This window comes from Numenius arquata, chromosome 1 (genome assembly GCF_964106895.1).
Source record: "Numenius arquata chromosome 1, bNumArq3.hap1.1, whole genome shotgun sequence".
NCBI lineage: Eukaryota > Metazoa > Chordata > Aves > Charadriiformes > Scolopacidae > Numenius > Numenius arquata.
This window is the reverse complement of record NC_133576.1, coordinates 15,628,336-15,651,096: the sequence shown is the minus strand read 5'-3', so window position 1 is coordinate 15,651,096 and position 22,761 is coordinate 15,628,336. Positions and strand designations below refer to the sequence as shown.

The following is a 22,761-nucleotide window of genomic DNA, read 5'->3' as shown; positions in this document are numbered from 1 at the left end:
GAGACCTGGAAGGGAACAGACTCCCATGCTCCCTTACACACTGGAGGAATCCTAGCCCTGGAGCCATTAGCTCTACTGAGGTGAGTCTTTTGAAAACTCATTTCTTTATAAAAAAAGTTTCATTCTCATATTCCAAAATTTCAAATGTTTTCACCTTTGGGCATTGCTGTTTCCTGGCCAGCTCACCTATATGACTATGCATTCTGCAAGTACCTGCAGACCTTACAAGACTGCTAACATCGGTTATGACAAAGGAAATGACAATTTTTCTGCGAAATTTCATTATCTCAGATGGTTTGACACCTTCATTATAATTCTTACAAATTTTTTGCTTTATGAAACAGCCTTATCTGAAAAGTAAGTGGACTGATTTGGATGAGTTTGTTGTAATTTAAGAATGGAGTTTTAAAATTTGTTTTTACTTTTGTATTAATCATGCAATGTTTAATAGAAACAATACATACAATGCAAAGCTCTGCTGAAAGATAGAGCCACAGGAGCCACAGGATGTTTTTGTGTATGATTCTACTCTATTCTATATTCTACTGCAGGACAGAGTAATGAAAAAGAACAAATTAGAAGATAATCTGTGAAAAGACAAATCCCTCATAACTGACCGAACCATAAATGAGTCTTACATTACTGGGACTGGATAAAGTATCATCAGTGCTGGATTATTACATAAGAACATGTTAGTAATGTAGCAGGAGTCTAGTCTTTTAAGATGTGAAAGAGCGTTATCTAACCTCTCCGCAAAGTTCAGGAAGAGGAGCCATATGTCCAAATAATCATTTTCTTGCTGGTGTTTAACATGTCAGTTTTTTCAAGGGGCCTATTTCAAGTTTTAAAAAAAAAGGTGTGAAATGCATTTCGATTTTTTTTTGGCAAAAGCAGCTCATTTTCAAGCTTGCAAGGAAACAAGAAAAACAAAATCAAATGTCAAGTAGATTTGCTCTTTGTTGTAATTAATACGCAAGCATTCACTTGTAGATGGTCCTGAGCCTGAAAACATGTAGCATCAGCCATGGTGCTATTAAAAATGAGTAGTTCTCTGGGAATCAAAGGGCCAAGTGCTCAACCAGTGAGAATCCCACTCAAATCAATGGCCCTAGGCCAGTTTACATCAGCTAAGAATCTGACCACAAAGGAACGACAGTGGGAAACCTGATGGCCGAGGACATGCCACGTGCTTGCAGCATTGGGCCCTCCATGCGATGAGACAGCAAAGAAAGGTAGGGCAGACTTCTTCAGAGCGGGAGGTGGGAAATGATTAACTGAAAATAAGGAAATTGCAAAGCCCTACGCTACAGACTACAGGCACACTCAGTTTCTGGTCAAGGAGGTTACATGAGATTTCTCTCTGAGTCAGAGCAATGTAGTGGATAAAAAGGCCCTGTCTAGCCAGGGGGATTTCCTGAGGCCATTGCAGACCAGCTCAACATGCTGTTAAGAGGCTCGTTTTCATGAGAGTTTTTGTTGCATTTGTAACGCTGGCTCCAGGTCCCCTAGAGCTTTAAGTGCCACATCAGAGTGCTACAAGCCCAGCGCTGAATGCCTGGCACAGGACCAGGCATCTTCCCTTTCTTCTCTCAGTTTCCTCAAGTCAGCAGGTGGAGCTTCAGGGCTCCATCTTGTTCTGATTTGGAGGGGGGGAATTTTTTTCTCCAAGAAGGTTGAAGAAAAAATTTCCTGTTGAATATTTGCTCTTCTTCTCCTTTCCCCCATGTTGTTTTGTGGAGGCGTTTGGAGAGAGAGAAAAAAAAAAGATATTTTTTTTTCTTCAAAGGGGCTCGTTATTTTTCCTGAAACTGGATACTGGAAACATTTCATCACCAAGGTCTACTGGCCTGAGATCTGCTCGTTTTTACATCAGGGTGAAATCAGTAGCAACTTGACTGAGGTCACCGGGAGTGCTCTGGCAGGCAGCTCCCTTCCCCAGACCCGGGGTCAGCCCTACCGAGCCAAGCTCTTCAGCGGGACCAGCCATGGCCCAAGCCCTGTGCCAGGTTGCAGAATGGGTGTAAATGGATGCAGGGAAAAGACAACACAAACCTCTACCAACTCTCCCTGTGAGATCGTCATAAAAGTGCTGGAACTCAAATGCTGGAGGGAGGAAGTGGGGGGCAAAGCCAGCACAGCAAAAAGCGCTACCAACAAAAGTGCATGATACTGGTCAGGGTAAGAGAGAACCAGGGCAACATGTATTATTTTGCTACTTATTTTCCCTCACACCTGTGTCCGATGTGTAACTCTCTCCTGTCATTTAGGTCACTGCTGTATTTAGCCCTATGGGTTTGAACAATTAATTATTTTCAGTGATAGAACTATTTCATTTTCGAAACTGGTTTGAACGGTAGATTAGTTCTAGATTAAATAATTTAACTACAGATCAGTAGTAGGTGTTTGCTCTATATTAAGCTGGCATATCACTGAGCAGGTATTACTTTTTAACATTTTAATATACTTAATCATTTATAACATTACATTGTAAACTGGCTGAATAACCATCACCTTGGAACACTGCAGCCAACACCTCCAAATTTAATCTCTTCTCCAAAGAGCCTTGTTCAATCTTTTAAATGATCAACTACAGGGAGAAAGGAAGGAATATAACCAAAAAAGACTATGAAAAGAAAGATGCTTAACTCTGTGAGCATCAGGTTGTATGACCTTAAGCAAATGCTATGCCTCTACGTAACAACAGTACCTAATTAACCGATTGCTATAAAGACCACACAGTTCTTTTTAAAATGCTTTTCAGCAGACTACTGGAGGCAGACATTTCAGAAAATTTCTTAAAATGACCCTTAAATTAAAAGAAATTTGTGCTCAGGTGTTGTTAAATCAAGAAGTCAGTCATCCTGTGCTCTGTTTCCTCTGCAGCCAAGTGCTGAAAAGATGACCTCCCTACTTCACAGAAATCCAGGGAAAGTTAAGTCATTAACAATTACATAGTAATTGCAACTCCTTGGGCAGAAAGTCTTGGGGAATGCAGTAACATTAGATACTATGGATAACTGAGGCAGAAGAGGCCCAGAGCTCACACCGTAAGTAGTTTTGAGGTTCATCGTATCTGAACTAAAAAGATCTGAACTTGCTTTTGTGCAGAGCAGCAGCGCCTGGGAACAGTGAGGATGAGTTGTGCTGCACTGCCAGGGGAAAGAGAAAGGCTTCAGAGTGCTCCCTCCCATGCCACTTCTCATTCACAGCAAGAACCACAGGCTGCTTCTGTTCTGCTGGAAAAATGACTGCTTTCTAAAAGGAAAAGCGAGAAGAAGAGGTGCATGAAGAAGGGATGAAGGAAGGGCATATTTTCAGAGGAGGGAAAACCACCAAACATCCAGAAGTGGCAAAATGACTTTGCAGAAAAGGAGAATACTGGAGATATGAAAACTGAACGGGCTGCTCAAATGTCGTATTTAAGTTCAACCGATCATATGAAGGCTCAGGAACAATCAGTTTCGGTTACAGAAGTGTGCAGTTGGCCATCTGCCCTAAACATGGCCTTTACCTTCCCGCAGTGCTTAGATGGGGACAGATCAACATTGAGGCACCGGAGGTCACTTCTGATGTACAGCAGAGAAACTTGTCCTCCCACATATTATTATTATGAGGTCTGAAATGCTGCAGACGCAGGACTGAGCAGCCGAGAAGACATAGTGTACATTATGGAAATAAACTGGAAGCATAGTTAAAGGTTAGCAAGTCTTTTTCCCTCCAGCTGCCATTGATATGAATGACGCCCTTTTTTGCACTAGCAAAAGGAAAGAAAAGATGAGTTAATGTCACTTTCCCGTCTCTAAATCCTCAGATTTGATGACTAACAGGCTACAATATTTCACCAAGAAAAAGGCCTGTTTTTTACTTAAAAGCACAAAAAGTATACAGAGAAAGTAATTTTCAAGGTCAGAGGGTTGTTTTGACATTTAAGAAATACTAAAACAGATTTTGGCTTTTAAATTTGTAAACCAGAACTACTTCCTGACCTGAGAGACAATCTGCAAAATTTCTAGCTGACCACAGGCTTTTTGGGGTAAGCTACAATTATCAGATATATCGTGTTGTTTCAGCACACGCCTCTGTGATTTTAAAACAAAATGTTGATCAACCTTAAAAAACCCACAGTTTCTGAGACCCTTCATATAAGTAACACACACTCCTTCTCACAGTAACTGAAGAGGCAATCCTCTCTTTAATAACTGTTTTGGTACAGTGTTTTGCTCACTCCTGGAGAACTCAATAGCTTAAGATTAATATACTAATGAAAAAAATGGAGGGAAATAGAAAAGTTTCAGCACACAGAAGCCAAAAAACTCCTTTTATTTTATACCAAGACTTTGATCCTCCCATCAATCCTGTTGCAATACAAACCAATTTCATTTAACACTACATCTGACAAGCCACATTACTCTGAGATTGCAAAACTCTGCTAAATCCCCAGGCAAACTGTAAATGGGATGAAGAAAAGGTTCACAAAGGTGGGCAAGCTCAACAAAACTTTGTTGCATATAAAGTATCAAAGGATGATATTGTTAAAGGCGTGCAAGAGATTACATTGCTTCTCCTTGCAGCCTGTTTCTCACACAACCCGTCCTGTCTGCCTCCACGGCTCCATTTGTGCAAAGTGGGTTGTACAATAGTTATGTGGTTTAAAATGGAGAGGCTGTACTTTCTGCCTTGCCTCTCACGCCAAAACAGCCAAACCAATTTTGCTGTTTCAATCAGGCAAGAAAACGAAAATGTTCTTTGTTTTCTCTCCATAATTTTTTTTTTCAGTGACAAAGCCTGAAAACTTTCAGTCAAAAACAGCGACAGCTCAAGATGCAGTCCTGCAAAGGCAGCTACGCTGCCAAACAAAAGCTTGCTAGAGTGGAGTGGGAGCAAAGAGGATGCTGCAAAGTTTCTGTTGCTTCCTGAATGCCTCCCATATGCACCTGTGCTATTTAAATGATGCCAATTCTTGTACGGACTATAATGGGAAACACTTTCTAAGACTGCTTACTAGGTTTTAGCTTGTTTCTCCTACTTCAGTCAGAGTTGAAATGCAATTGTATTGAAAGGCCTGTTGTGGCTTTTTTGTAAGTTCTGTTCATAACAGTTAGCAAGAAAGCAGAGAATTTGCCAGCACGCAATTCTGTTACACTCAAACTGCCCTGGGCCATGCAGGATGCAGCTCTTTCTCCAGGGAAGGATTTATCTCCAACAGACTACCCAACTCGTGGACTTCTGCCTTTTATTAATTCTTCTTCTCTTTTCTCTATCCAGTCATAGAATCATAGAATGGTTAGAATTGGAAGGGACCTTAAAGATCATCGAGTTCCAACCACCCTGCCATGGGCAGGGACACCTCCACTAGACCAGGTTGCTCAAAGCCCCATCCAGCCTGGCCTTAAACACTTCCAGGGATGAGGCATCCCCAACCTCCCCAGGCAACCTGTTCCAGTGCTTCACCACCCTCACAGTAAAGAATTTCTTCCTAATATCTAATCTAAATCTCCCCTCTTCCAATTTAAAACCATTACCCCTTGTCCTGTCACTACACTTCCTGATAAAGAGTCCCTCTCCAGCTCTCCTGTAGGCTCCCTTCAGATATTGATAGGCATCTCAACATATCCTCTAGTCAACAAATATTTAAAAATCATGCAACTTAAAAGATGACTCAGGAAAGCAAAAACCGATGAGCTCTGATAAAAAGATCCATGAACCTGGCACTTTTTGGTGCATAGGATATATACATACCAGAAGGAGAGAGATGCATAACACCACTGCTCAGCATTTTAATTGTTTTCGGTATGAGAATCGCAAAACACTTAAATGTGATAGTGGAGAAGAAAACTATTTGTGAAGCTGAGGAAGAGGTGCTGCTAGCAAAATGAGAAGAGCATCACCATTTCCTTCTAATGCCCAGTTAAAGGCTGGCTTTGGCTGTGATTCTGGTTGCGGCAGGAGTACAAGGACAACTTCTTGTGAGAACCACTGGCAACACTAGACACCTCAAAGAGGAAATGCTAAAGGGAAAACAAAACTGAGGCCCTTCATGAGCAAGATGGTCAATATGTAGGGCACACAGCCAAAGTTTTTGAAAAGCTGAGAAAAGATCAATGGCACCCTGCTGTACCATGGGGATTTGTGCAGTTAGGTGTTCCTAGCTGGCTAAATTCAAGTTTTTTTCTTCGTGGGAATCCATAATTTAGGCACACACATTAAATCTAACTAAATCTGGGGCTACTGCAAAGGTGCCTGCAAAACCAGCAAGCTGAAGTCTGTCTCACGATTACCATTTCTCAAGGAGCTCAGATCAGCTGTGCTTAGAAAATGAAATGATATTTATGTTCCACTGAAACACCAGCACTGAATTCTTAACCTGGAGTTCCTACTGAAAATCTCCTGCATAATGCACAAGACAGCACCGAGTCTTGCTCTTCCTCCCAGAAATGGTGGGTCTGCTGAGCTAAAAAGAATGAAAGCCATGAAAGCCCATTTAATCGGGAAAGCAAGACAATGGCATTCTGAACATTGACAAGGAGTGGGCTTGTTAGGTTAGAAAAGCATCTCTGCAAAACCTCTGAGAATAACTGAACTTCAAGAGGAACGGTATTCGGGTGAGCTGGGTCATGACTAGCGCTAATACAGAGAGGAAAAAACTGAGGTGCAACAACAGGAGATCAAGTGTTTTCCTCAGCATTGGAGGGAGTTTTATGGCTAGGGTTAAAGTGAAAATTCATGTCTCAGTCCTGTTAGCAAACCACAAGCGTATATTGCTTTTACTACAAACAGATTTCCCTTCACCATACTGTACTTTTCTTCTTGCTGACTGTTCAGTATGATCATCCAAAAATACTCCTATTTGTGTTATTTTTCACACACACCACCCTGAAACAAAATTCAGTATGAAAGAGGAGCAGTTTCCTCTAATATAGCTCAACATCCAAACTAAGCAGCAGTAAAGTCATATTTATTCACTGACTGAGGTTTCAAACAGTAAAATGATTGTTACCGAGTTATAGATTCGACCATGCCCTGAACAAGACCCCAGAACAGGGCTCTGGTGACAGCTTTCTCACCTTGACAGCCCTCAGCAATGCCGGGGGAGGAGCGTATGCGTGCTTGTACCTAGGGGTGATACTTGAATATAGCCAAGCTTCACGATCACAGTAGGCAGAATTTGGCAGACTTTGCCTTTGGGGAATGTTGTGGTTTCAGTTGGGATAGAGTTAACTTTTTTTATTAACAGCTGGTATTGTGCTATGTTTTGGATTTGGGATGAGAAATACTTTTGACAGCGCGCTGGTGTGTTTAGTTGTTGCTAAGCTCTCAAGGCCTGTTCTGCTCCTCACACTGCCCTGCCAGCGAATAGGCTAGGAGGGCACAAGAAGTTGGGGGGGACACAGCCAGGAAAGCTGACCCCAACTGACCGAAGGGATATTCCATGCCACATGATGTCATGCTCAGCAATAAAATCTGGGGAAGAAGGAGGAAGAGGGAACATTCAGAGTGATGGTGTTTGTCTCACCAAGTAAACCATTACGTGTGATGGAGCCCTGCTTTCCTGGTCATGGTTGAACACCTGCCTGCTGATGGGAAGCAGTGAATGAATTACTTGTTTTGTTCTGCTTGCGTGTGCAGCTTTTACTCTATCTATTAAACTGTCTTTATCTCAACCCACAAGTTTTTTTTCTCACTTTTACTCTTCCGATTCTCTCCCTCATCCCAACTTGGGGTGTGAGCGAGCGTCTGTGTGGTTCTAGCTGCCGGCTGGGGTTAAACCACAACAGCGAATGAAGTGAGAAACAGCAAGCAAGGCTCTTCACCTGCAAGCTGGTTGTGCCTGAAATGGGAGTCAGAGAAAGAGAGGAGCTGGGAGCTCCCTGATGCCGAGCGGGCCCAAGAATGAAGGCATGCTGCACAGGCTGAGCCATCTGAAGGCATGGGTGCTAAATGTGGTTATCTTCTCTTTCTGTGTAAACTCTGGCAAGCCCTGTACCTTTCTCTATGTCTTTGTTTTCCTGTTTGAATATGTGATATTCCAATGAAATATAAATATTAATATTTGATTAACTCACAGCTACAAAGCTCAGTTCCTTAAAGTCTAGTACAGATCTTTGAAATCTTTGAGAAACTATATAAATATGAATTCTTTTATTTTTGTAGCATTACATTAATGACTATACACTGGAAGCTGGTGAATTAAATAATCTCTGTCTATATTTGCTTATACCTATCTGAAACTGCTACCTTTTCAGCAGATATTTCTCATGCCTTGTCTCAATCGAGAAATGACATTTTTGGTAAAGCTTTGCAAAAACCCATTCAGCTGTTTTTGAGTCATCCAAGTATGTAAAAAACAGTTTCCAGCTGTTAAGTTTTCCATAAGCCTTTTTTTCTTAAACACGCTTGTATAATTATAACACAGCTTTGTTTTAAAACATCAAACTTGACACATACATAGTCCTGAAAGAGAAATAACAGCGCTGCCATGTTTGAAACCATTTGGTTTTGAAATAACAAGGTTATTACCATATTAAAATATCTTTCTTTTCTTAAAGATTCTCCCAGACACAGAGCTACAGTTTTCTAACTGTACACACTCAATTGTGTAAATGAAGAGTAAAAAAAGAAAAAAAAAACAAAGAAAAAAGACACTATTTTTGCAAGGTGTGACGTGACTGAGTTGTAACAGGGAGGACAGGGGGACACTGTTTACACTGGAAGCTGGCTCAGATCTGTCAGGTTCAGACCTGCCCAGTGCACTCTGCATATGCACATGCACTCTTAAGAAGCACAGCTAAAGCTCTTAGCCTGGTGTTTTCACGAGACCCAGCTCAGCTTCATGCACTCTGGGGAGACTGGCAACAGCTGGACCCACAGGCTCTTTAGCCCTGTCTTCTGGCAGGTGGCTGAAGGCCACTTTCTCCAAGGCCAGGCTAGTTACCCTAAGTTTTAACAGCTGGCAGGCTAATAGTTGGCAATAAGGTCAAAAAATGTGTAGGTGGCATGGTCTGCTTTCAAGATCATGCTTCAACTACTAGTACAGACATACGATTATGTATCTAAAAAACTTGGAACTGGCAATTAAGGTGGGACAAGGGCAAATGTGTCCTTCCCCCTTGCCCACAACACGTGGCAGTCCACTGTGATGGCCATAGCTTTCCACAAAGATTCTGAATTCAATCTGGCATTGCATACTTCTACAGTTTCAATTATTACATCTTTACATTTTGGTATAGAATAGCATCAAATCTGACTGGAGATGATTCCTCAGTTATATTCTGCCTAGATAGAAATGCACTGACATGATACCAAGCAGATAAGAATCAACCATGTACTTAATTTAAACACTTCATTTAATCTGGAGTATTCCAAGTTTTAATGTCTTAGTGGAGTAAGTGTTGGTTTTGAGAATATTAATGGTGGCTGAAACAGGAGCTGTAGTCTGATTGATTATTGGATTATATGGGTTTCATTCTCAGAACTATTTTTTTATATGCCAAGGTAAAGGTATACGTGGCTTTTATCCCACGATCCTCTTTTTTGCACAAATCACTGGTACCAGCAAGAACTCTTCTGTCAGGCTGGAGGAACTCTTTCTAGAGGTGCAATATTTCTGCAAAGTTACTGCATGCGTAGATTTCTATATGGGCCTCAACTGTGCTGATCCGCACAGACAAGCAGACAAGAAGAGACTCCACAGCTGTTTCTCATTCAAAGTACCTCCTGCTCTTGCCCCTCCTGGGACATATCCTCCTACCATGCAGGTGTGAGTCCACAGAAACTATCCATGTCAGTGACATGACTGTATCTGGGAAGACAGTCTGACTCATCTGAAAGCCAAAGATACAACTCTGATGGGCTTTCACACAGAGAGATGTGTGTGTGTGCCTGTATGAGTGCCTGTATGCAGGCACTCCTGCATGCACTGTATGCCTCCCTGCACTCCTCCTTACCTTACACTATCTGTGCTTTTATCAGTACACCTGTAACTCAGTTGTATGTCCATTACTTTGAGAGGTGTTCTGAATGTGTTTCAAACCACACCAAACATATAGGCGGTGCTCAACAAACAAAATCTCACTGGAATACAATTACAGGGAAAAAAACTCAGCAGTTCCTACCCATCACACTGTGTTCCTCTCTGTACTATCTGCCTTGGTAAGCCCACAGCTCAGGATCATACTGTAAGAGATCCTATTGTAAGCAAGGGGCAGAGGTAAGGTTGCTGTGGGAACCTTAACTCTAAATTTCCTGAGTTTAGGGAGATTAAAATCTCAGCCTTCACATCCCATTAGCATACTTTTTGTGCATACAGAACATGGCCTAGACAAGTGTATTGTTTCTAAAGGAAAAGGTATACTATTGGGTAAATAGGTGTCTGTGCGCCTTTTGGCAACTCTAAGCTACATAATTCAGTTCTAATCAATGCCACTGGATTTTGAAATCCACCAATATAATAATGAAGTGGAAAAAGCAACAGAAAAATCCAAACAGGCTGTAAGTTATACTGTATGTTCTACTATTCTGAGTGTCAGTGTCGAGACAAAAGAAGAGTAAGAGTTTGCCATTTGCTCGTTGTTAATAATCAAGAGAAGATCTGCCAGACACACTCTTCAAGGGCTCTGTCTGTCTGGACCAGGTAGATGCAATACACAAAGGACTTCACACACAGAGAAAGAAAGAGTGTTCATGGACAATGATGCAGCGTTCTTAATTAAGATTTTCATTACTGATACATACATTAAGGTTTTGCTAATGCAAGTGCCCAAGCACCCTCATGTGCAGGTAGATGTCTCTGATTCTATCTCTAGAAACCCTTTTGCAAATCATCGCGAACATTCACCAGCCAAGGCTCAAAATCAGCTCGCCTGCCCTTTGCTATGACAATGAAAAATAAAAAATGATATTTTATTTGTCTGTCAGATGAGAACTTAACACTTTGCAGTCATGAGAATGAATAGGCGTTTGCAAGGCTGTGCTACAGCGTATTGAAACTGATTCTGATCTCACACCTGTTTGATGTTGATGTAACATCAGGAGCTTCAATAGCGTGAGTGCAGCTAATGTTGAAGGAAAAATAATGAGAGACATGTAGGTAAATGGAAAATGGGATAAAACACAACATGAGTTTGCCAAAGGTAGATTGTAGTAGACTAACCTGATAACTTTCTTTGATAAGATAACTGATTATCCAGACAAAGGAAATGCAGTAAATTTAATCTATCAGTACAGCATTTGATACAGTATCACAAGGGAAATTATGAGGTAAGATGAAGATTTGCAAAAGGACTGTAAGGTGAGCAAAAGCTTATGTGAAGTGGAGATGGGGGACTGGTGAAAAAAGAATTATTGGGCAAGACGAACGCTATAATTCCACCATTTTCGGTTAAACAAAATAGCATTTTCTAACTAATAAGATTTGGGAGGACTGGGTAACATTTCTTTATGAGGCACCTCAAAGGGAGAGGGTGGAGAGTAGGAAAAAGTATGAGCATGCTTACCAGCCATAAAAGGATCAATCAACTTCAATAAATTGCTTATTAACAATATTTAGGCCTCATTCACCTGTAATGTTTCTGTGTTATTCCTATGGTTCTGTCCTTTGGGAAGTCCACAGATGCTACAACTCTTTCAGTAGTTTACTTGTACAGTTGAATTAAATATCTAGTTCACTTTTGTGCTTTTAAAATATTCTTATTCCCAGAACAGGATGCCCATTCATCTACAGATCTGCTTGCTGAATGCCTTAGATCTTTTTGAATGCTGGACCCTGCCTCTCAACTAAATGCTGCTGGAATAAGATGCGGAGGAGAAATACTTGGTGAACAGAAGTGCTTACAAAATCATTGCTTTTCCCTGAACACGTTATGAGCTTTTCTTGATCTATTCAGGCTATGACTTTTTTTTAATTTCTTCAATAGGACAAACCGGGCTGACCACTAGCAAGGCAATGATGTTGCACTGGCATGCTGCATGGACCTGTATGGACCAGGATGACATGCATCAAACCACAGCCATGCCAGGATGGAAGGTGAAGACAGTGCCACAGAAGTCACAGTAGAATGTATCAGCGTGGGATGAATTTGCAGGCTCTAAAAGAAATGATCTGCCAGTATATTTTCCACAAGTTAAGGAAAAAACCAGGATTTTTGACAATCTTCCCTGAGGCATGCCTCAGTCTACCGGTAATTCAATGACTAAAATTCTTACATTTACATTAAAGTTTACTGGAAGAAAAGCTACATTTTTGTTTTAGTCTTTTGTGGCAGAATTGAATTCTTTAGTGTCGTAACTAGACCATGCTAAGCATGCATGGACATTCACACAAGAATTTGCTCTAAAAACCAAAATTTGAAGGATATGTTAAGTGCCAAAATTGAAAAACATTTTCTGAAACACATCACTCTTCAGGGTTGGTTATATGCTGATCACACATAGTAGGTTTCCTTCACAACCTTCAGTGCATATTGCAGAGCATCCAGAACGTAACACATTAATTTTTGTCTTTTATGTAAAAGTGGATTTACTGCAAAAAGTGAAATTCAATTAATGCCTTTTACAGACATCCAGAATAAGTGAACACAGATGAATATGAAATTTAAACACACATCCAGATCCAAATGCTGCAACTGATTCTTACTTTGGTAATTGAGTGAAGCATGAATACCTTTAAATTGTATGCTATTTGAAGTTGGGATTCCAATTTTGTCTCTGAAAAATCAAGCTGTTTAGCATATGCTTAGCAAGCTAAAACATAAGAAAACAGCACTCATAAACCTAATACAGCTATTCTATTAAACTTAAAACTCAACATGATGGAATGGGAGAGAGCAAGATCTATTAAAATCCAAAAGCATTTGCTTTCGATCATGTGCAAAAACCTAGTATTTTGGGCATGCAAACATATGAAATGAAAATATTACCTGGGGGGCTGAATTTGTGAACCATATTTGGCATGATATTATCCAAAATGACATAAAGAAGCAGCAGTGAACAAGAACTTCAGAGGAAGAAAACATTATTTCTTAATACACTGTGAATGTTTTACGTCTAAGAGTTCCCATTCCCACCAAGAGGTAAAACAGCCTTCATGAAGCATGGCCTGAAGACTAATCATATGTTCTAACATGTACACCTGTGTAATGGCACACAGCTAAACTACACAGCAGATGGCCTTCACTCCTTTTTTAAGTAGAAGAGGTGGAGAGAAAAAGGAGATGGAGGAGATAATCTTACAAGCTCATTTTCAATCATGGTGTCCTTCACATAGGACATTCAGCATGAGTATGGAGATGTGGTCTGGCACTTAGACCTCTCTGAGCGTTCGTATTTCAGTGCCATTTTCAATAGTCAAATCTATGACCTTTTGATCAAGAGATGACTTTTGGGAAACCACCTATTTCTGGATATCCAGTCTTACAGTAACCACTCCTCCAGTGCTACTTGCTGTTGGTACCATTTTTACCTTATATCTGGTGTGTACATTTTATGGAGACAGGTATAAAACATAATATTAAAGCAGGGTGCATCAAAGAGGATTTCTGTATAAGAAAGACCGACAATACATTTCAGAAAAGAAATAGAGACATTTGTGATATAACTGTAGAATAGCAATATGCTTGCCAAAGTTGGAAGATAATTTACCATAACCGCAAAGGGAATATTCTGAAAAACTCTGCTACACTCTTTAGTTGTGCCATTTTGCACAGTGATTTCAGACCTAACAAACTGAACTGTCTTAATATTTTGATGGTTGGTGTTCAAACTGCTGTAGGAAATGCTGCTACTGATTCAGCAAGGTGGTCTTTTCCATCCAAATATATTAAATTATGCCAGTGTGGGGTAAAAGCACACTGAACAACTGCATTTTTTTTCTGTCCCTTTCTTTTTTCTAGCTAAATCTAAAATATTATGCTCCCAGAACTGTCTAGTTTAAAGTCCATTTTTTTCTGCTGTATTTCATTATATTTCAAAAAAAGCTAACACTCAATACATTATATTACGCTAATTAGATGAAAAATAACCCAGAACAAAAAGATGTCTAGTAAGTATCAGCAGAAAGGTGTGACATTTTCAGCTGTCATGCTGGCCAATCTTAAATTCAATCTCATCCAACTTCAGTGGATATCTCGTAGGTATTACAATTAGAAAGCAGGTTGCATATATGCCTCTGCTGTAATCCACACATCAACTTCACAGCTACGGGCAACCATTATTATTTGTTAAATCATTTGAATGTTAACACCAGTGCTTGAATGAAAAACTAGTAGCAAATTTTGCTCTTCTTTTTAAGTGGCTACTTCTCCAGTTTTCTGAATATATGTTCTATTTTTATTAAAGATGTTTTAGAACAAAACCATGAACTTCATCAGATTTGTTTCAAATAAGGGTTTTTTTTCATCAAAAGTTATTGCTCACGTTCATTTGATGATTATGTCTTCAGATGAAGAATAAAGCTTAAAGTTGTGGCACTTGTTCAAGAACGTTCATCCTGAGGTGCGTTCCCAGTTATACAGTTTGATTTCTACAAACACATCAGAGCAGAATTTCTGCTCCACTGCTATTTCGAGCCTGTTTCACCATTTCTCTCATTTGCAAATGCTAAATAAAGGGCCTCTGCCCATGTTGTTCTCTTTTTTGGAACATTCCCTTCTTTCAGGAGACACATAAAAGCTGGGGAAATAATATCCCTTTCCTGTCTCTGATTGCTGTGTAGGTGACCATTCTTTTCCAACAACTCCTTATTTTCAGAAACAGACCAACTGATTCTTCTGGATAATTTGCACGTCTATTTATTACATTAAATATTATAATTCTTGAAAAATGCTAACTCTTGAAAGCTGTTGTAAACATAAGGCTTATTACATTTAGACTTTTTTGGCATTTTGCAAATGTTCATTTTTGATTCGTGAATAAGCTTGACCTGGAGGTTATTATCCTTCTCTTAAGTAATAGAGTTTCTTATGAAACCTGAGAAAAGATGCCTCCTCCCTGTTCCTGATGTAGCAATCACTGTCCTTGTTCCTCATCTGCAAAACAACACTAAGCACACTAACCAAATAAAGGGATTCAGGCAGTGCTAATTAGTTGCTGTTTCATGATGATGGTTCAGAGTGCTAACAGATGACAGTTTGGTGGTGAACAAGTACCAACAGCAGGGACACATATATAGATATCAAAGACTATTTGAGCATCATCATGTCTGATAAAGTGAATACGTATTCTCAGAAACTGGCAACTGGCCGGCTGGAATACTGCTGGGTGTCTTTTGACATACAAATCACTGCCCATATGATGGATGGTTCTCATAACTACGATGAGATCAGTAAGATGTTGCTCAGCTTCCCTTAGGTCATCATTACTTGACCGAATGAAGCTGAGGAATAAATGGCACTTTTTTCTTTTTTTTTCCTTCCTTTTTTTTTTTTATTAACAGGATGAAATAACAAGGATTAGAATCAGTGCTGAATCTAATAGGAATGATGCTGGAGTTCAGTACAAACCAGTTACATCAGAAACCTATTTCAAGGAAATGGACAGATGTTCATGGAATTAGGTTAACATGTCCTGTAACTTCTTTGTATCTGGAACACTTTGGTGCATTTCTGATTTGCACTTATCAAAGCTAACAGCGAGTAACTCTTCAATATTGTATGGGTTCCATCTAAACTGGTACTGCTCTGGAAGAAAGCGTCCTACTGTAGTTATTTATCCTACTGTAGCTACCTATCTTACTGTAAAGCACCTTAGTATTGTCAATACATTACACGCTGTTGACAACACGACAGAAAGGCTCAGGACTGGTTGGAAGACTCTTCTTCCATGAAAAGGTCAATTTTTGACAAAGAATGCACCTGCTTCTCTCAAATTCCTGGAGACATTCAAGTGGAACAGAGATTAACTGTATGCCTCTTAAGTGGGAATATCATTTTGGGGGAGAGATCCATGAAATCCTTCCACCTCCAAAACCTTGATGCCATAAAGTCAGACAGAGACCTGTGTAACTTGGAGGAGGAAGAAGACTCTGAATCATCATTAAGTTGTGGGTACGGACATAAGAAGAGAGCCCAGTGCTGGGTACTGAGGCAGAGGGCAGAACAAATCAGTTATTATCGCTAGAACAGAAACATGCTTGACAGGTACCATTAACAGCTTCCAATGTAAAAATGTCTCAATCCTACTTTTTCTGTTGCCCAGAAGAATTCAGAGTATCAGTGGCCTGAAGGACCTACATATCCTTCAGAGAGGAAGGAGGGAACCAGTACAAACAACACAAACCTTGCGCACATGCCTGAAATAAAGTGAGGCTCCTACGGAGCTTGCTAAATTGGGAATGGAGGAGCACAAAGAAGCTCTTGGCCATGGAATAAGCCTGACTTAAAGAAGCAAGGAAGTGTGTGACTCCAGTTTTACAGGTCAAGAAACAAAGGTAGACAGATGGGAAACGACGTATGCATGGTCACACAGCAAAGCAGCACCGTCAGGGAGGGATTTCAGCTCTGGGTTTCCAGATGCCTACGCTACCATGAAGTCAGCTTGCTGCTTCCACCTAAACTGCCTTGCACTGCAGAGACAGAACCATGATAAACCGGCGCCTTTGTGCAAATGTTGAAGGCACACAGTCCGTGCCACAGACATAAATGATTTTGCTGCTGTTAAGTGTTAACATAAGCAGTGTGCGCTTCACGTCCCTAAGTATCATTAACACTTTTTATCGATATTATGAAGTTCTGCAACAAAAATAATAGGATTTGTCAGGGGCCGTTATGAACCGCCCCTGCTGGATAAATACATAATACATGATGGCAAAGGTCTGATGGGACTTTAATCAATTGCCTTTCCGAGTCAAATAAATGTCACATTAGACGTAAGCCATGCTGCATTCTGTGGGGGCCTCTGCTCCCCTCGTCTCACGGGCCTGACACCGCCACGGGGAGCTATGCACGCGCATAGACTCCTACTTATTTGTCGCAAATATATCAGAGCAAAACTGGAACAGCACGTTGTAAATTACAGATTTGGGACAACTTATAATGAAAGGCAAAGGGGAGAGGAAAGAAATATGGGGACACCATAGGCATGATAGGTCAGCTTAAATACGTCTCCTTGGTAGCTGGCATTGTCATACCACCCTTCGCAGTCACTGCAGCATATCTCATGTTTCTGCCCGCAGGGCAGGGGAGAAGGAGATGTGCCGTTCCTTTCTGCACCTCAAAAGTAGTGAGTCAACTTTAAATGTTAAAATCACATATTTTAGGTCTAGTACCAGGGAAAGAAAGCTCTTTGATTGTTTCAGCATGCACCTGAAAAAAATTATGAAATGTCCATTTGCACTTTAGCATCCCTTTGAAGAAATTCCAACAATCAAAACACAACTTGGACATAAATTTGCAGGTTTAATTCCTCTCCTAAATATGAAAGAGCTATTTTTCTTACTGTGCTATGCTGCTTTTTTTTTTTTTTTTTTTAAATTCCAGGCAGCACTTTAACAGCCATCCACTTTCCTCTCTGAACGGGTAGGAGACATGAATTTAAATTGCAAAATGGAGATCTAAAGTAACACAAAGTCTAGGCATATTTGGACATGGAGTTCTAAACCTAATTTTAAAAGTCCTCATTATTTTTGGCATTCACTAAATAGCTCCAACTTGGACATCCCAAAACAGTGGCTTAAAATGCTGGTGGACATTTGGAAAACTTTGGTCTGTCTTTACTTAACTATAGTAAATATTATGAAGTGGTAGTGCTATATTTCCCTTTACATCACAACAAGAAGCGTCATTGTTTTAAAAACACTAGATTTCACTGCCAATATGTATGAAGGAATCCCAGCAAAATGCAAACTTTTGTTCCAAATATACAAAACTATCACATGTCAGAATCTGGCGAAATTAAAACCCAAATGGTAACAAACAAACTCTCCCAAAGATTCCATGCCTTATCCCTCCAAAAAAGGAAAAAGCAAAACTTAAACCATGAAAATTTTAATTCTTCTTGTTCTAGGTCTTAAAAATATAATTATCTGGATTAATATAGTATTTCTTCAATTAAAAAGGTCACCAAATTGACAAGCTACATAGCAACAGCCAAACTCAAGCGAATAAGACCAAGTCAGAAAAAAAACCCTACATAACATCTTTCAAAGAAACCACTAACACATTTTTAATCCTGATACTGTTAGATGTCAAAGAGAATACAGCATATTTAATCTACCCAGATAAGAAGAGCACATCAGTGTTAGGTAGGAGAGCACACAGGACTAGGTAAGGAAGGGTCCTTTGCCACAAGGTCAGATTTCAGCAAGGACAGGTTGAAATGCTAGTTGACTGTTTTCTATACTTGTTTTATGCTTGCACAGCATGGAATACTATATGTTTTGTTACAAATCAGAGCACAACAGCATCATGCCCATCACAACACATATATCCCCAAATATAACAGAAATCTTACATATTGTCATCCAGAAATGCACATATAAATTCCAGATCAATCAATCATACAATGTCACTGAATTAAGTCTGAGTCCCATACGTTGACACTGCATTTAAATCCTGGAGTGCTGCATTAGAATAAAAACTCAGTACCGAGTCCTGTGGCCATGGGGAGCAACAGAAAAGTTCACAAGGGCTCCGGGTTGACTTGGGTGGAACTTGAACAAAATGCACAACTCAAATAAATGAAAAATATAAAATGTTTGGTATAAATACTCACACAAGAGACAGGAAAGGCTCCTTCAGAGGAAGGCCACAAACTGCTCGTGAGTGATCTGAGAAGAAAAGGGAGAAAGAAAAAAGGGAATTAAGTGACAATAAACACACACTAAACAATACTAATATAAAACAGGTATCAAGGAGACTCACAGTTGGCAGCAGTTCCCACAGGAGAGAGGAAAAAGAAAAGTGTTTTAAATTCACGAACTGCATGAATCTTGGAAGTTTTGAAAATACCTGACCCCAAAACCATGTAACTGAGAAAAATGGTAATGGCTGAGGAGCCTTTCAGTCCTGGGATAATTCCAATCCAGCAGACACTAAATATCCTCTGGTGGCTGTTCAACAGCCTCCGTGAAATAGGCTTGTTTCTCCTATGGACAAATGCTCCTATCACAAGAACACTGCCAGATTTTAATGGCATCCTTCTTAGCAGTCATGCCAGATGATACAGACCTCTGAAACAGAGCTTGCCTTCTTGATCCTGACCTTCACAGAAGAGGGGTTAGGCATGTTATTACGGCCGAGGATGCTTACATTATGGCTGATACTGCACAGAAAAATAGCATTGTCTTAGTTCCTCCTGTCAACACAGCATCTTTTGGACTTGGCAGATTTGTTACCCTGGGACCCCTAAGAAAAAAAATGTCTGACTGAAAGTGGAATGGCTAAAGGACTGCAAACTTTTGGTAGACTACAGGTCTAGTTTCCAAAGTCTACTATGGAGTATCTAAGCTTTATTGCCAGCTTTATTTTCTAAAACCTATTAACCTGGCATGAAGCAATAGACAAAATTAATCAAAGCCTTATGCTCTGAATTGTAACAAGAAGATATACTCCTGTTGGACATAGAAAACAAAGGCAGATGACCCCAAAATGTTCAAAGCTACAAATCAGTCCTGTCTCCACTTCCCTTCACCAAGCTGAAAGAAATGCAAGTAGTCAGACCAGATAGTGCTCTCCAAGATTGCTATCTGTGGACCAGGAGCATGGTGGCCAAAGGCGATGGGATCCATGTGCTGTACTCCAGTACATAAGTCAAGACGTGGCGTTCACCTACTGTTTCCTGTCCAGTTACAGGGAGAGATTAGCTCTATCACTCCTCAAAGCAATTAAAAATATACAGAGAAATAAAAACCTAAGTTGAGATAGTGAAGGAAAAGTGAGTTGCTGTCACAGTAAAGAGGGAAGGCAGGCAGAAAAATTGTTCAGAGATGTAGCTATTATTTGTGGGAATTATGAGCCTGGTAGAGAAGAGTGGGAGAGAAAGCATGTGTGCCTATCTAGTGGTTGATCATCTGCAAGGGAGGTGGAAGAAATACAGCAAAGAGCAGAGAAAATCATGAAAACTGCAGGGCAGCAAACAAGCTTCTTATAGCATCCTTCGGATAGGCCACCCATAGAGGCCCTGTTTAACAGCAAATTTCTCTTTAAAGAAGCTGACTGCTCCCACATGTAAGGAAGATTTGCATGAGAGACATGACAGGATGGATTCTGCCCAGACTGAAAAGCTGAAGTGCCATAAGACGAAAAGGAAGGGCAAGATCAGGCTGGTGAAGGGCAGGTCACCACTTATCTTACTTTCAAGAATCCATTACTCTGATGAACTTTAACAGGGAAGTTCTCCTGGTGGAAAAAACCTCCTTTGCTAAGCATGTATCCCTTATTTTCCTTTTACATTGCTCCCAAAGATTTAACCGTTAAGGCTATAGACTCATCTGTGATAGACTATATGTGAAGGACTGTTAGCAGCTGGTGGTTGGCAAGTATTTCTTTCAGGGTTTTGAGCAAATGGGACAGTGAACTGCAATCCATGGAAGAACCTGAGACAAGAGGTCTGAGCCAAAGAATGTGCCTTGGAGCCCTGGAGTTAAAAAAAAAAAAAAAAACAACAAAAGAAAAAAAGTTAAAAAAAAAAAAGCGGGAGGCACCCAGCATGGGAAAAAAACATAGAATGGAAAATTTTAGGCTGAGTGGTTAGAGTTTGGCTCTGCTATAAGCAGCATAAAACAAGTTCTCTTAAGGGAAAGCGTCAAGCAACTTTGATGACATGGACACCAAAGAATTCTACAAATTATGGCCTGAAACTCTGGAGGTGCTGAGTAATGGCTTACACCAACATCACCATCAAATTTGCTATAGGAAGTGAACAAGACTGTCATACCTAATGAAAACTATAGGGTAATTTTAGACAGGCACAATATACTAGAAGCTGCAAACTAGAATCTGGCAAATCACCAGAACTGAAACACCGTAATTTTTTAAATGATCACAATTGGTCTGGACACTTGATTACCAGTTTTGTTGAAAAGAAAATACAGGAAAACAAAACTTTCCATGTAAAGTATTGAAAAAACAAGATGTGTCTGAGGAAACTATGATTCATTCCAGGTTAGATAGCTGCAGAACACGTATGCAGGAGAGAAGTGGGCCAAATCCTGTTCTCACTGCCCTGTGCAATTGTGCTGACTTAATTGAAACCATGAGCAAAACCTGAACCGTTAAAATGCTGGGGTGAAACTTTTTATCGTATGGTGCTGTTTGTCACTAGAGACATACTTAACCTAATTACATTAGATTAACATAGCAGATTTCTTCAAGATATACTATTATATAATAACATAAAAAAATGAAGTCTATGAAAGCTGACTGTTTTCCCCAGGTCTCCATGTTATAAGCAGAATAATTACCCACGTCTATTTATGTCATTTGTTTTCAACCCAGTATGCCTCTATTTGGTGGGGTGGACAAAGGCAATCCAGTGATCTTTTTCATATTGAATTCCTAGTGTTAATTAATCATTATTACTTGGAAGCTGTTTTGGCCACTGCACAGAATAGCCAGGGGCTAATCTTAAGCCTGCCCTTGCTTCACTGCAGCCAGATTCTGCCCACTTTCTCTTTCTTTGCTATGTGAATAAATTCCACTTAAATCACAAAGACTGAGAAACAAGAAAGGCCTAGATGTTAAGGATATTTAGGAATCTATCCCCCCTTGAGTTAAGGTTCCTAAACACTGAAGAATTTCTATTTATGGGGAGTTAAGATGGTGAAATCCTGTCATATGAGTTATATTATATAAGCAGGTAATCGATTTATGAGGCTGACTACAATTTTCAAAAGTAACTTAGGCATTCACGTCAAAGTCCATTGGAAGTCAGTGAAATTGTGGCTGTAAACCACCTGGGGACTTGAGAATATTTAACCTTTGTTAGCTTAAGCACTGCTTACTTTCAACGAAATTAACATCTCAGGTGTCAAAGTCATTTTTGCAATTGGCATTCAGTTACTTCTTACAATTTATTCACTAAATGGCTCGAATTAACCTGCTTCAAGTGCCTTTTTCTTAGCAGTAAATTGGGACAGCAGTTCTGCTCCATTTTTGCAAAGTGATTTAGGATCTCTCTGATGTAATGCACTACCAAGGTGAGAAATGTTATTCCTTCAGCCTCCAGATTGGCGAGAAGCAAATTATGAACTGCTTTAAGCAGGCAGGACTGGCAATGGATTCAGACAATCCTAAACTGACTGCTCTTGCCTCAAAACATTTTCACCGATATGGAACCAGTGAAGGGCACAGCTTTATCGTATGTCATCTACTCATTGAATTGGATCTAAGATGCAGTCTTGTTACCCCTCTCCTCCTGGATGTTCTACACCTGCTCAGTATCTAAACTAGAATTTAAACCCAGTGGAAGATAAAAAAATCATTTACTAGAAAATTCCTCAATTCAGAGGGGGCGAAACAGTGCCATGCTGGGGGAACGCGGTGAAAGAGGAGACTCAGCTGAAATTCGGTGGAGCCCTGTAAATGAGCTGAGGGGGCAGAGAGGCTGCACTGCGTCTCTGACACAGCAGAGACAGATTACAGCAAAATTAAATTGAGGATTTTAGTGGATATAATTGTTGGTTTTATATATTAATGAACAACAATAATACGTGATTCTAAACTGAATACCAGGTTTGACATTTAATCTGAGCACTCATACTATCCATAAATGTTCATAAACGTCACAAGACCCCTACCCTTTGATTGAATTACAATCTAGTATGCAATTTAG

At 40.1% G+C, this 22,761-nt stretch overlaps 1 protein-coding gene across 1 annotated transcript in view; it reads right to left on the bottom strand.

Moving 5' to 3' along the window:
* ZBTB20 (zinc finger and BTB domain containing 20) overlaps positions 1-22,761 on the bottom strand; it is a 168,375-nt gene that overhangs the window by 102,705 nt on the left and 42,909 nt on the right. Inside the window, exon 2 of the mRNA XM_074148599.1 lies at positions 18,703-18,757. The gene's annotated coding sequence lies outside the window, so the exon portion shown is untranslated. The remainder of the gene's footprint in view (positions 1-18,702; positions 18,758-22,761) is intronic.